Here is a 15547-nt window from a genome sequence, read left to right on the forward strand (position 1 = left end):
GGGATACAGCCAAGTCCAAACGCTTATGCTTTCGATGTCTTCGGTACAGAACTAAAACACACAGATGTAAAGCTAAAGTGTGCGGCATCAACAGCTGCAGGAATTACCACCACAAGATGTTGCACTACAACAAAACAGAAAAGAAAGAAGACAAGGAAGCTACAGAAGTAATCAATTCGGCGTGGACGATTAAAAAGAAGCAATCATTTTTGAAAATTATCCCAGTGCAAGTTGAAGGACCCAAAGGTACCATCAACACCTTCGCCCTGTTGGACGACGGGTCAACAGTGACCTTAATCGACAACAGCGTGGCCGAATGCATCGGAGCGCCAGGACCCGTCGATCCACTGAAGATAGAAACCCTAAATGATATGAAGACATCGGAGTCAGCTTCGAGAAGGGTAACCATTAAATTGAGAGGTCTCAACGATTGTGAAGAGCAAATACAAGCGCGCACAGTAAAGAACCTACAAGTCGCGTCACAGCAGGTTTCAAGAGAAATGGTGGATAAATGCAAACACCTAGCAGATATCCGCGATTATCTCATATATGCAGATGTGAAGCCAAGATTGCTAATTGGTCAAGACAATTGGCATCTTCTGCTGACAACAGAAGTGAGAAGAGGAGACAAGAACCAACTGGTGGCCTCTCTCACGCCCCTAGGGTGGGTACTACATGGCAGTCAGACTCGCACCTTAGGACGCCGTATTGACTTTGTGTCACACGTCGCAGAAGAAATAGAAGATGACCTGGATAGCCTCGTCAAGCAATACTTTGAGATGGACGCACTCTGCATACAGCCAAAGAAACCAAAAACGGACCCCGAAGAACGCGCGCTACAGATCCTGGAGAAGACAACCAAAAGGACAGCAGAAGGAAGATACGAAACTGGTCTTCTCTGGCGCACAGAAGACGTTACGCTTCCCGAGAACTATGAAAACTCATTGAAGCGGCTCTTTAACATCGAAAAGAAGATCGATCGAGACCCCAAGCTAAAACAGAAATACACAGATCAGATGGAAGCTCTCATCTCGAAAGGATATGCTGAACCGGCTCCAAAACAGAAGACAGCAGGCAAGACTTGGTACTTGCCACATTTCGCAGTGATCAACCCAATGAAGCCTGAGAAGCTAAGAGTTGTACACGACGCAGCAGCGAAGACGAAGGGAGTAGCTCTCAACGATATGCTACTCAAAGGACCTGATCTTCTACAGTCTCTACCAGGCGTCGTTATGCGATTCCGACAGCACATGATTGCAGTTACAGCAGATATAAAGGAAATGTTCATGCAAGTGAAATTACGAACTGAGGACAGAGATGCACTTCGCTACCTGTGGCGCGGGAATCGACGAGATGACCAACCTCCTGAAGAATATAGGATGACGTCATTAATCTTTGGTGCGTCAAGTTCTCCATCTACAGCGATTTATGTAAAGAACTTGAACGCCAAACAGTATGAAGAAACTCACCCCGAAGCCACAGCTGCCATTATACAGAAGCACTACGTTGATGATTACTTGGACAGTTTTAGAACTCTTGAAGACGCAGTGCGCATCGCGAAGAGCGTGCGTGAAGTGCACTCTAAAGCCAGTTTCGAATTGAAGCAGTGGAAGTCGAACTCTTCATACCTACTAGAAGCACTCGGTGAAAAGGAACAAACAGAAGACAAGGAACTCTACAAATCTGAAGAGAAAACAGAACGAGTACTGGGCGTCATCTGGAAGCTCAACACAGACGAACTCACCTTCAACCTCAACTTAGCTCGTATCGCACCAACGCTCATTAACGGGAAGACACCTACGAAGAGAGAGGCGCTGAGAATTGTTATGTCGCTATTCGATCCACTCGGCTTCGCATCGCCTGTCACCGTAAGGGCAAAACAGCTGTTGCAGGAAGTATGGCGAAGAGGTACGGCATGGGATGACGAGCTCGATGAAGACCTGGTCGCACAGTGGCAAGACTGGATGAGTCATCTAAAGAATCTCAGCAACATAACGATCCCGAGACGATATCTCCACTATAGCGACGCCACTTCAATACAACTACATGTCTTCACCGACGCCAGCGAAGCAGCTTATTCAGCGATTCTATTCTTGAGAACAGTGGCACCTAATGGTGAAATTGGTCTATCTCTCATTGTGGCCAAAGCGAAGGTAGCACCGTTGAAGTTGACATCCATTCCGAGATTGGAGCTCCAGGCTGCCGTCATGGGAACCAGACTCGCTGAAGCAGTGATCGCAGAACATGAAAGAAAACCAGACTGCAGGGTATTCTGGACTGACAGCAAAACAGTACTCACTTGGATACGGACTGGGTCGCGCTCATACAAACCTTACGATGCGCATCGCCTTGCAGCTATTGAAGAGTCTTCTAAAGTCACCGAGTGACGCTGGGTTCCAACAAAATTGAATGTGGCAGATGATGCTACGCGAGACGTTCCCACAACATTCAATAGGAACCACACTACACACACTACGGACAGCGCTTGCAGCTACGCTACACGAACGCCATCCCACCGAAGAAGTGCTTTCCACTCTACTGGCCGAGGTGGAATATACAGTTAACAGTCGTCCGCTGACACATGTTTCAGTCAGCGCAGAGGATCCAGAAGCACTGACACCCAATCATTTTCTGTTGGGTGGTTCAGGACGTGTACCTCAGCCAGGGACCTTTGACGAACGAGACGCTGTCTCTAGGTCCACTTGGCGAGCTGCGCAAAGGTTGGCTGACATATTCTGGGCACGCTGGGTGAAGGAGTACCTTCCTGAACTTCAACACCGGCGGGAGCCAAACGGACGAGGACCTGCGATACAAGTCAACGACCTCGTACAAATAGTTGACCCAAACCTGCCACGCAATGTATGGATACGAGGCAGAGTTACAGCTACATACCCGGGACCAGACAACGTCGTGCGTACAGTGGATATTCTGACCAAAGGTGGCGTACTACGGAGGCCAGTCAGGAAGCTGGTATTACTGCCCCTGTCAACAAACGACGACGTGCCCGCACCGACAGATGATGCGACGCAGTCGCACGGCATGTGGTTCATACCGAATAGCGACTAAAATAAAATGATTTTATAAAGATGTCGCATGCCTCATTCAATTGTAATTTAGCAAAAACTGATTGCTAGGTTAATAGTTGTCACTAAAGGCATCGGGCATGTTGTTTAATTAACAGTGTCAGCAAAATTTTCTCTAATAGAAAGTCCTGCCTACTTTATTGACCTAATTTAAACTTTCAAATTGGATTTCTCCACAGCATTTAAAGTAATTTAAATTGTCTTAAACTCTTTGGAAATAAAAGTGTGCGGGACAGCCCGGAACAATAATAGTGCATAATAAGGTGCCGGACAGTTCGAGAAAATTGGGGAATAGAACTGCGTAAACACCAATTTAAAAATAATAGATTATTGTCTTACCAAGAACGAAACAATAGGTCAAGGATCGAGAAAGCGTAAACACCTATTGTCTTCGACCCTTTTTTTGTCTCCGACCCTTTTTTATGACGCTGCCACAAAGCGCGACTTTTCCAGAATGTACGAAAAAGGAGATGGGCGCATAGAAAAGTAAGGGACGGAGATAGCCCAAAACAGTATATAAGCGGACGATTTCGACGCCGCGACAGACTTGTCTTGTCTTGTTATACAGTCTTAGTCTTGTCTTGTCTTGTTCAACAGTCTTGTCTAACAGTTAACAGTGAAACAGTGATCAGTATAGTACAGTGAACAGTGTAGTACAGTGAACAGTATAGTACAGTGAACAGTGAACCTTACAGTGAACAGTGAACCTTACAGTGAACAGTGAACCTTGCAGTGTAATTAGTGAAGTACAGTCTCACAAGGTTTATTACTGTAAGTAAACAGCTTAGAATTAACACTGTAAATAAATTTAGTAACTGGCAGAAAATAGTTGAATTTCATTTCGCCTTCCAACCAATCCAGTGATAGCAAATGTACACAAGCGTACAAAAAGCTTCATAGATTTTATATAGGTATGGAAAATAGAGGCGAGATAATGTCACCTACTAACTCACTATGATATTTTGTGGCATACCTTACTATACATTAGGTATTATTGATTTTCCCAATGTGAAAGTAATTACTATACAAATCATGCCCACGTGGAATGGTGCCAAGAATACTGGCTGCATTTCCACGCTGGACAGCCAGGCTGATCCGTTGTCAACCGTTATGTTGGTTACCTACTCTTCTTCACGCTAAAATTGCTGAACCGATTTGGCTAAAAGGAACTGAGATAGCTTATGTGTACCTACTCTAAACTAACACATAAGCTACCTTTTATTACGAAAATCAAACCACAAGATTTTTAAAACCCTAAATCGACGCGGACAAAATCACGCGGGCGTTATCCAGTGATAATGAAATAAAAATATTAAAATATTGAACGAAATAATGCACCGAATCGATTCTTATCGATAATGAAAGACAGATCTTGTAAGAGATAAATGTTCAAGTTTGGTAATTCGAGAAAATTGCCTTCCTTTAATTTAAAAAATTGCGTTACAAATTATTATATTTTTGGTGTCAGAGTCCTAACGAAATGTGGTGCGTATAAAATTTTATGGAGTTATCTTATGGTCCTAAAAGGTATGTAAGTTGAAGCCTTTCGTCGCACCCTCATTACTGAATCGCGGCTCTTATTTGATTTATCACCTACTTATGGACATTTTTTTTCTCTTGCCGTCTCATGTGCTCGAATTATATTTATGGCTCTCAAATCGTTACGTAAGACGAGGGAAATGCATTTTGTGGCGTCAGACACTTTTGCAGTACAAGAACTACCATTCGTCATCATCATGATTAATCCATCACCGACCCACTCCTGAGCTCGGGTCGCCTCTCAGAATGAGAAGCATTTAGGCCATAGTCTGCCATGCTGGCCCAGTGTGGTTTGGCAGACATACACTCTTGAGAACATAGGGAGAACTCTCCAGCATGCACGTTTTCTCATGATCCTTAGGGTCCTCGTCGATATTTTGCTTCACTATTAAAGCAAGTGATATTATCACTTATTAAAAGCGCACATAACTTCGAAAAATTAGAGGCGCGTGCCTGGGATTGAACCCTCGACCTCCGGAAAAGAAGGTCGACGCCTTAACTATTATTGCAATAAGAAAGCAGTAAACGTAATAAAATAGAGTACACGGCGAAAAGCTGTCACGATAAAGCTCTAAATTACAGTTTTATTTTTTTATTTTGTTAAAATAAGGGTTTGAAGTTGGTGTAGTCCGCGTACAAGCTTGTTCCCGTTTAATTTGAAAGCCGGTCCGATCATAGCATCTGTTTCTGGGGGTAATAAAGAGTAGAATCAAGAGTTTCTTTTACTTCAAATCCTAGATTTTAAAGGTCAATTCAAAGTTGTTATCCGTAATATGAACTTGGTCGTGAAATTCCCTTCCGCCTGCGTCTCCCTTCCTCTACGCAATTGTACCTTAGTATGTCACTCACGATCCTGTTACGCCATTATGTTCAGCTTTTCGTTTTATGTCACAGCTTTTACTACCTTTGTGGCATCTTTGTGTTACTGCAGGCCACACTACACGCTCAATATTTATCGTGATAATAGGATCGTGATCCAGGATCATGATATTTATTGAGTTTCTAGTCTACAATACACAGGAATTGCGATACGTGAACGGCTAGGATTGTCCATGATCCATCAATATGGATCGTGCTACGAATTAAGTTAATATAGAACGTGTAATGTTCGCCCTTTACTTTAATTTCTAGGCTGTTGAACTTTAAAATAGGACATGCAGCAGTTTTTTATTTATTTTTGTCTTTGAGAGTCTCTTTGAAACAATGCGCGACTAATTTGTCTAAATTGCACGATGTTCAATAATAAAATCATTTACGTTTTCTGAATTCATAAAATAATGCATATAATATTATCTTTTTGGTGGCTGTTTTTTTACTTCATAAAAAACTTTTAGTATGAAAGCTAAACCGATTAAATATGATTAACTAGATGATACCCGTGACTTCATCCGCGTGGATTAAGGTTTTTTAAAAATCCCGCGGGAACTTTTTGATTTTCCGGTATAAAAATTTGCCTATGTCAATGTCCAGGACAAAAACTACCTCTGAACCAAATTTCATATAAATCGGTTAAACGGATGGACCGTTAAGAATCCCGTGGGAACTCTTTGATTTGCCGGGATAAAAAGTAGCCTATGTCCGTCCCCGGAATGTAAGCTAACTCTGTACCAAACATCAAAATCGGTTAAACTGTTGGGCGGTGAAAAGCTAGCAGACAGACAGACAGACATTTTCGCATTTATAATATTAAGTATGGATATTGCCTTTTTTGTAAAGAAGCTTAAAGCTCTGCTTGGCGTGGGTTCGAAAATTAAATAAGTATTGCCACAGTTTTATAAAACTGTGGTATTACAACGGGTGGGGTTCGAACCTATCGAATTTTCGTGTTTCATTTTGCTTGACGGTTTAGATATTAAAGGCCTCTGTATATTATGGTTATGACGTGTTGTTGTGCGTTGTCAGATAGGCAGATAATATATCAGACACTATTCATAAATCCAAACATAATATATTATAGATCTGTTCTGAAGTTAGTGATATTTTATGATGTTACAATAGTGGACTAAATAGATAAGTAGTTCTGAACTCGTGGATTCTCTGTATGTTTATCAATGATTGAGTAGGTATGCCTAAAGATCACATTAATTGTGACCTACTTGTTTCAACATATTTTGTGGCAGTCCTCTCACGTTAACATTTCACTGATTGGTTCCACATTAGGGTACATAATAGGTCTAAAGAGAAAGTATTTTGTATAAAGTAATAAAAAGAGATATAATATTTTTTCAAAGTTGCTAGCACTACGCTAGACAGAACTCATATTGTAACTACACAAAAACATTAGGTCTGTCAAAGCACCGCAGCTTGCTCTTTTATTACTTTCCCGAAGGACAGTAGTAAGTTCTGTTATGAAAAGCCGTTCGTTAGCGACAATTAACTGGGTTTTTATTCGTTTGGGTATTTTTGTAATAATATAGAGATTCGTGTGGTCGGAATATTTGATTTTCATCATCATCATCATCATCGTCATCTCAACTCATCGCTACGCTGGCTCACTAGTGTCGGATTGCTACTCTCTCGGGAGGAACCCACTATGGATCTCCTCTCAGAATAAGAAGGGTTAGACATAGTCAAGTGCGGACTGGCAGACTTCACACTTCTACGAGAATATTATCAAGAACTGTCAGACATGCAGGTTATCACATGATGTTTTTATTTATTTACTTTAATTAAACCGCACATACTTAATTTCGTAAAGTTGAGGTGTGTGCCTGGGATCAAACTCTGGACCGTTTAAATAAAAAGGTAGAGGCTCAACCACTAGGCTATTTCACTACTTTTTAAAAAAAATATTTAACTATAGATGATGCTCGCGACTGCATCCGCGTGGATTTACTTTTTTTTAATCCCGTGGATTCTTTGATTTTCCGGGATTAAAAGTCGCCTATAACAATTTCCGGAATGCAAGTTACGTATGTACCAAATTTCATAAAAATGGGTTGGACCTTTAAGAATCCCATGGGAACTCTTCGATTTTCTCGGATAAAATCCTTTCCCGAGATGTAAGCTAACTCTGTACTTAATTTAATCAAAATCGGTTCAACTGTTGGGCCGTGAAAAGCTAGCAGACAGACCGACAGACAGACATATATATATATGTACTTACTACTGTAAATGTATTTATTATAAATGCGAAAAATTTATAATATTATAAGTATGGATTTTGCGGCGAGTAATTTTATTTTATTTTACTATCGCACCAGTGCACAGTGCAGCCACGGTAATATTAATAATATTACCGTGGTGCAGCGATGCGGTAAAGCCCTTATCGATAAGAAATCGACCGAAGCGTGATGTTAGTGCATGGGTATCGACTTTTTCAGTTCACATTATTCCAATTCAGTTATCCAGAATAGTCGTTACAATGCCGGACAGGAAGGAAATCATTCTCTATATTATTTCAGACCGTTAATACCGTCACTGTGCTGGATTGTTAACGGGACTCAATATTATTATCTTTTTATCTAAATATATAAAAGGAAAAGGATTGACTGACTGATCTATCAACGCACGGCTCAAACTACTGGACGGATCGGGCTGAAATTTGGCAACCTGATAGCTATTAAGACGTATCTGCTAAGATTTCTGCAAACTCAACACCTAAGGGGGTAAAATAGGAATTTTCGACGCGGACGAATACGAAGTATAATAGAAACTCATGAACCAAAATAATGTTTTCACATTATTCCAGCAAAGGAATGCCATTGGAAATATGTGAACTCATTATTACAACAGGTAGGTACATTTATCGATAAAAGTAACAAATAAATCTATTTTCACACAAAATGTCCAGTTGAACACATAGGGCGGAAGTGTGAACAAATTAATTGCAGCTTTTATATCTCTGAAAATAATTTGTGGCTGACAAAACGAACACGTGAAGATCAAACGTTGCTGATGTATAAATGGTTTCGCGACATTATTTGTCGTCGTAACGCACCTCAAACTGGGATGAATACATTATGTACTTTAACCGGGATATGTCTAAAATAAACCGGTCAAGTGCGAGTCGGACTTGCACGCGGACGGTTCCGTACCATCTTACAAGATTGTGTACTCTTTTTAAACGTACACGGCGGCCATTTCGAAATTTATGTTATAATTTTTTGTTGTAGTGGTAATAGAAATACACATTCGGTGAAAATTTTAATTCTTTACCAAGTACGGTTCAAGAGATTCAGCCCGCTGACAAACGGACGGACGGATTGACGAACAGCGGAGGTTTAGTTATATTAGGGTCCTGTTGGTATCCTTCAGGTAAAGAACGCTAAAGAGCGGCGATGGCCTAGTAGTTAAGACGTCGGACGGGATTTTATCTCAGGCATCCCGAGGGATCCGTACTCAACAATTTTTTCCGACATTTTTCAGAATTATTCAAAAACAGTTGCGCATAAAAATAAATAAAAATTTGTTTTAAAATGTGCAAGTAAATCCCTTTCATATGATACCCCACTTGTCATAGTTATCGTACTTTGAAAATTAAAACACATTTTAATTATTTTTTTCAGATTTATTCCTTTACTTGTGCTATAAGAAGACCTACCTACCTGCCTTTCTTGATTCTAGGTCAACGGGAAGTACCCAATAGGTTTTCTTGACAGACGCGACAGACGGACTGACAGACAGACGACGAAGTGATCCTATAGGGTTCCTTTATTCCCTTTGAGGTACGGAACCCTAAAAATGAAAATGTGGAAAACCTACTTTACAATTCTGTCGCCAAGATGAAACATGTCGGTCATTTAATAGAATCTATCTCACTTATATTCCCTCGAGGACAGTCCCTTGTCACGAGTCAAATTGAGGAATTTCTGATCGTAACATGCCTAACAAGATTTTGGTTATTTTGCTACGTACCAGTTTTTATATTTTTGATTTAATTATGAATATTTAAGATTTTTCAATGGTCATAATCGTAACTCAGACAGCTATTTAGCTATCTATACTAATAAATAAAATTGGAGTGTCTGTCTGTAATTTCGAAATAACTACCTCATATTAAGCTCATATGGTTATTTGAACGATACCATAACTGAATCATACGTTTTTAAAATTTTTGTCTGTCTGTCTGTCTGTCTGTCTGTCTGTCTGTCTGTCTGTCTGTCTGTCTGTCTGTTTGAAAAGGCTAATCTATGGAACGGCTGAACCGATTTTGACGGGACTTTCACAGGCAAGTAGAGGATTGACCAGGGCGTAAAATAGGCTACTTTTTTAACCGACTTTTAAAAAGGGAGTTGTGTTTTTCTACCTATGTACACCGAAATCTCCGAGATTTCTGAACCAATTTGCGTCATTTCTTTTTTAATCGATAGAGGAACTTTGCGACATTGTTTCATAAAAAATTTGGAGTCCAACTCCTCAATCCTGATGCTGCAGGGGATCTGACCAATCCACGCGGGCGAAGCTGCGGGCATCAGCTAGTATATAATATTATGAGTCATATAAGACAAAAAGTTTAAACAAAAAGCAGAATAAATGTAATCAGCGTGTTACCAATTTACCTAATATGTACAGCAGTCATTAAATTAGTTATTTTCTCCGCCGCCTTGCATAGGTAGGCTTACCTATGGCTGCCAAATGCCAATAAAGCCGTTATTAAAAGGAAAGATAAGATAACACCATGACGTGTCACCGTCGCGGATTAATGGCCTTAATCATGTCTTACCTTTTTGACCTTCCTCGAACATGATATGGGCAAAATATCGGTTTCATAGCTAAGAACATGTTTCCCATAGGCTTGTCTTTAAAAATTACGTAGATACTGCTTTTTTAAACTAGTTATATACCTAGAATAGTATTAAATAATTATTTAATAAGATATGTACCTACTACCTATCTATATTTAAAGTAGAATTTTTTTTTAAACTTTGTATGATATAGGTAGAAAATTAAAGTGTTCCCACGGGATTTTTAAAAAACCTACATCCACGCTAACGAAGTCGCGGGCATCAGCTAGTTCAATAATAAAATAAACTTGTCGGATTACAGGGGGTGCCGGATTACCGGGGGTCCACTGTATTAGAAAGCTATACCTGATACCTTTCTAATTATATTATTTGCAGTTTATACTGTCTAGCATAAAGATCACACTCTACCTAAATATAAATTGATGAAATCTAATAATAATCTATCTAAAGATAAATGGATGAAAATAGTCGAAATATAGCATAGATTTCAAGTGGTTTCAAAGGTTGTATATTATGTCTCGGAAAAGCTATTCGGTATTCTTTATCTTAGATAGTAAAAAGTTGACGACATTGTGAAGTAGGTATGCACTTAAATGAACGTTTTATAGCATTAGGTGGTGTATTATAATGAGTCATATTTTATTCTTTTATTTTCAGCAGTCACGCCAGAACATTTTACTTTTACCGAAATCGTCAAATGTCACCTGGAGAAAACCATAAACATTAAGAGGGGTCTCTCCGTCACTCGCCCCATACAATCGTAGTTCCAATTTCATTTGAATATTAAGCAACCAAAGTCCATGAAATTTTACAGACATATTCTAAAAACTTATATCTGTGTCTGTGGTTTTCCAGATTTCTGTTAAAATATTCGGTTTCAAAGTTACGCGGTCTTAAAAATTCACATACAAAATACAAATCTTTGAGCCCCTGTAATTTTAAAACTACATATTTTTAGAAAAATCTAAAACACCACAGACAGATATTAGTATCTAGAATATGTCTGCAAAATTACATGGACTTTGGTTGCTTAATATTCAAATGAAATTGGAACTGCGATTGTATGAAACGAGTGACAGAGAGAGAGCCCTGTTAAGCACCTACCCATTCGTTTATCGAGATAACACAGAAACAGTAATTTATGTATGAAAGAATGAACGATAAATAAGTTTAGTTACAATATAATTTAGATTTATTCATTAAGTTTCTTTATTTGTATTATCTTCTTATCAAACGTGCCAACCTATAAACCTACTTACATAATAAACAAGTACTTGAATACTAATAGGTAAGTATATAACATTATCTAAAATTCTGTGTCATTATGTTACGAACTTATCTCCTACTTAAATAAAACTGTAACTGGGCAATTTCTATAGGAAAAAATGGATCGGGAAAAATAATATTTTTGATACACAGTCCAAGACAGTATTTTTTTTTAATTTTTTAAATTTGGCACATTTATAGCTAATAGGTACTCTTTGTTAACATATAGGATAGTTTTTATCCCAAAAAACAATTCTCCATAAGTAACCCAGTCAAATGTTCAATTTATTTTATAAAGCTTTTTAACCCCCGACCCAAAAAGAGGGGTGTTATAAGTTTGACGTGTGTATCTGTGTATCTGTCTGTGGCATCGTAGCGCCTAAACGAATGAACCGATTTTAATTTAGTTTTTTTTGTTTGAAAGGTGGCTTGATCGAGAGTGTTCTTAGCTATAATCCAAAAAAATTGGTTCAGCCGTTTAAGAGTTATCAGCTCTTTTCTAGTTTTCTTGTAGAAAAGAAGGTTAGATAACCGTTAGGTTCATAATATTATGTCAATTGACAAATGTCAAGCTGTCAAGATGGACGTTGCCTAGATACATAATTATTTATTTGAAAATGATGTTTTGGAAAACTCAGATACTTTGGATCGTAGGCGCGGAGTAGTCCAAGAAAATCGGTTCAGCCGTTTGAAAGTTATCAGCTCTTTTCGGTCTTTTCTAGTTACTGTAACCTTCACTTGTCGGGGGTGTTATAAATTTTTAATTTATACTTGTATTCCTTTATTAAACTAGTGAACATCTCAACAAGTTTCAAAGATACAATTGGCATCTCTCAGTAAAACTCAATACAAGTAACTTGATAGGATAGTTTTAAGTTGTTCCAGGTAGATTTATAATGTCCCCGCCACATTAACCGCCATATTATAGTCACCTTCTTACAACTTTTTACTGCTATGTAATAGGTAATGTCCCAAGTGGCACATAGGCACTAACAGTGTTAGTAAAATTACCAGAAAGCAATTAATTAACTTCATTTATTTAATGCTTCCCTCTGCAAAGCAAGCTGATACATAAAATTATGGAGATTGGATGTAGACAATTTCCTAGTTTAAATATCTAGCCGACCGTCCAGTAGTAGGTAGGTACGTGTGCAACGTCCAACGACAGGCAATTACTTGATGATACCCTTGTTAGATTAGCAGGTATAGTAGTGACAAGTTTATGTAATTGCTATTAACTCTAGACTGTAGTGGATTGCAACTAGGGCTGTCAACGATCCACAACTTTCTGGGATGTTACCCCGGAAGTCGTAACTCGTGACTCTTGAGCTGCACCTTGACTGCGACAGACGCGTCAGTCAGTTAGATTTTATTGCGATTCACATTGCAGTTTTAAACATCGGTGCTGAGTGCACCGAATTGTAGATTACACCTATTTTTTTTTTAAAAGAATATTAGTTATGTTAAATGACTAATATTCCCCTTTCCTCTCCAACTAAGCGTCAGGCTTGTGCTAGGAATAGGTACCTACGACAATAGTGCAACGGGCGGGGTTTGAACCGTCGACCTTTCGGTTTTCAGTCCACTCCTTTACCGGTTGAGCTATTGAGGCTTTATTAGGTACCTATAGTAGTTACTTACGCGACAGATCGAGAATCGAGATGCCAATCGGAGCACACCCGCACGTCACCCGCGTTTTCTCGCACGGGGTTGGCGCGGGGGCTGTGCGGGTGTGCGGGGCGTCACCACCCTAATTGCCATCTCGACCTGTCGTGCACTATAGGTATGCGGTATACTTACTTCTGAAATATTATTTGGTAAGCCGTCTTAATCTTGGGTCTTGAAAGGGAATTAATTGATCCAGTCCATTTTGACCTGCTTTTTACACCGAAATTAATAGTAGAGACAAAGCATTTTCAGCAAGCACCTACATTGATATCTACTAGATAGGTACGTCTTATGTACTTATTAATATTATTTATAATTCACAATAGGTACATATTGAACATCATTTCAAGGATAATACAAAAATGCAAATAGGAATATCCTTGATAACTCTTTCTGTTGGGAAATCCTATGTTGTGTAATGTATCACAAACTGGTAGGTAATATTACATTTCTACTATAATAATTTATGAGTCACGACTCACGAAGACGGCTAGAAGGAATACTTATTTTTGCTATAGAAAAGAAATTTCAAGAAAATCGACCAAGTGCGAGTCGGACTCGCTCACTAAAGGTTAAGAAATAACACTCTTTCGTTTTTTTAAATTTTCATGGTGGCCATTTTAATTTTTTTTGTATTTGTAGTTGTAGCGGTAATAGAAATACCTTCACATTGTGTGCAAAATTCAGGTCTCTACCTATTATATTTAACGAGATACAGCCCGCTGACAGACAGACGGAAGGACGGACGGAGTCTTACTAACAGGGTTGGCACTCTTCGGGTTCGGAACCCTAAAAAGTGAGAATGTGAAACAATGTGAAATTATTGATGTCAAGTTTATCGTAATTTATATCACTTCAATAATAACATGACTACTGTCTTAAGGGCTTTAGGTATACATTCTAAAACAGATTTTTATTTATTTTTATGTATAATTTGGTTTATCGTGCAAAATGTTGGAAAAAATACCCGAGTACGGAATCCTCAGTGCGCGAGTCTGACTCGCACTTGGCCGGTTTTTGATCACATAATCATGGCTATATTATGTAATAACTACCTTTGTTTGTCTATTATACAAATTCCGTCGAGAGGAAAATAGCGATTACAATATTTTAATAATACTTATAACTTTTTGTTCGAGAAACACATTCCTTAATTTTTTTTTAGTTACTATAATAGATACAATTATTTCAGTTAGGTACATACAATTCTCTTCAACAATTCAGTTTCTAAGTTTACTAGGTATAATTATTTTATTTGCCGCTAACAGAATGTAAAGACCGAATGAATGGGAACTAATTCTATTGTTAAGTTACGACCTTCGTGTAACATGTAATGTAATCTGTAACTGTAGTAAATAATTGATGATATCGAATGCATTTTAAACGTTTTCCCATGCCTTTATATCGTAGAGAGGGGTGACAAGTTGGAGTCCTGAAAAGAGTAGGTAATCTTATTGGAGGTCTGGGGTCTGAGAAATATCCCACGACAACCTCAGCCGGTTTGTTGTGAGCTATTTTTGAGACCAGGGCGCTTAGAACCCTTGTAGCTTTACCTACTTCTGTCGTGAATTAACTAAAAAACTGTTAAGTGCAAAAATATTTTTTGAGTTATTGGCTAAAAATGTGGACTAATGTTTCTGAAAAAACGTACGACCAACGTAGGCCCAAAGTTCTTAGTTTTGTCCTACGTATACCATTATTTTTGAGAAATATTAGTTTTTGAAAATTCCCACGTTTTTTGGCGATAACTCAAAATATTTTTTTTTGCATTTAATGGTTAGTTATCCACTTATCACCGTTCCCTTACTTCGTTGAAAAATATCGATGATTAATTTAAAAACTGTTATAGATGAATATTAACAATAAGTAATTAAAAATACGTATACCTACATATAAAATCAATTCGTTCCAAATTGATGGGTGCTAAAATCAATAAGCGTGAATTTTCACGAATTTTCCTAACAGATTCACGCTAAGAATAGGTACCTACCTACCTATTTGGACGAAACCGAAAATAACGAAATAAAGTTAAAAAGTAATAGAGGAAAAAATTAAAAGCTTATACCTAAGCTAATTCTGAATGAACAAAGATACCTGACCTAACTTACTTTCATGACCCGTGTGTTTCCCGTTCTAAGTTAAATTATTATACTTTAGGGTTCTTTTTTTTCGTCTTTGCTTTTCGTCTTCTTCTTTCTTGTGTAACTATAGATAGCAGGGAGAAATGGCGAATGCCCGTTAGGCGCATAACATTAAGAAAATCTCAATCGGTCAAAAATGATTGCCTACTTACCTTGTACTTCC

At 38.5% G+C, this 15547-nt stretch overlaps 1 protein-coding gene and 1 long non-coding RNA gene across 2 annotated transcripts in view; one reads left to right on the forward strand and one right to left on the reverse strand.

Annotated features, from left to right (window-relative positions):
• LOC123880791 (adenosine receptor A3) overlaps window positions 1–15547 on the forward strand; it is an 87049-nt gene that overhangs the window by 39924 nt on the left and 31578 nt on the right. The window lies entirely within an intron of this gene.
• On the reverse strand, window positions 8100–15226 carry LOC123880799. Its single transcript, XR_006799350.1, has 3 exons — window positions 15215–15226; window positions 14387–14392; window positions 8100–8195 (listed from the first exon to the last, which is right to left on the reverse strand). It is a non-coding gene; the product is annotated as an uncharacterized LOC123880799 (long non-coding RNA).

Source organism: Maniola jurtina, chromosome 3, assembly GCF_905333055.1.
Source record: "Maniola jurtina chromosome 3, ilManJurt1.1, whole genome shotgun sequence".
Lineage (NCBI taxonomy): Eukaryota > Metazoa > Arthropoda > Insecta > Lepidoptera > Nymphalidae > Maniola > Maniola jurtina.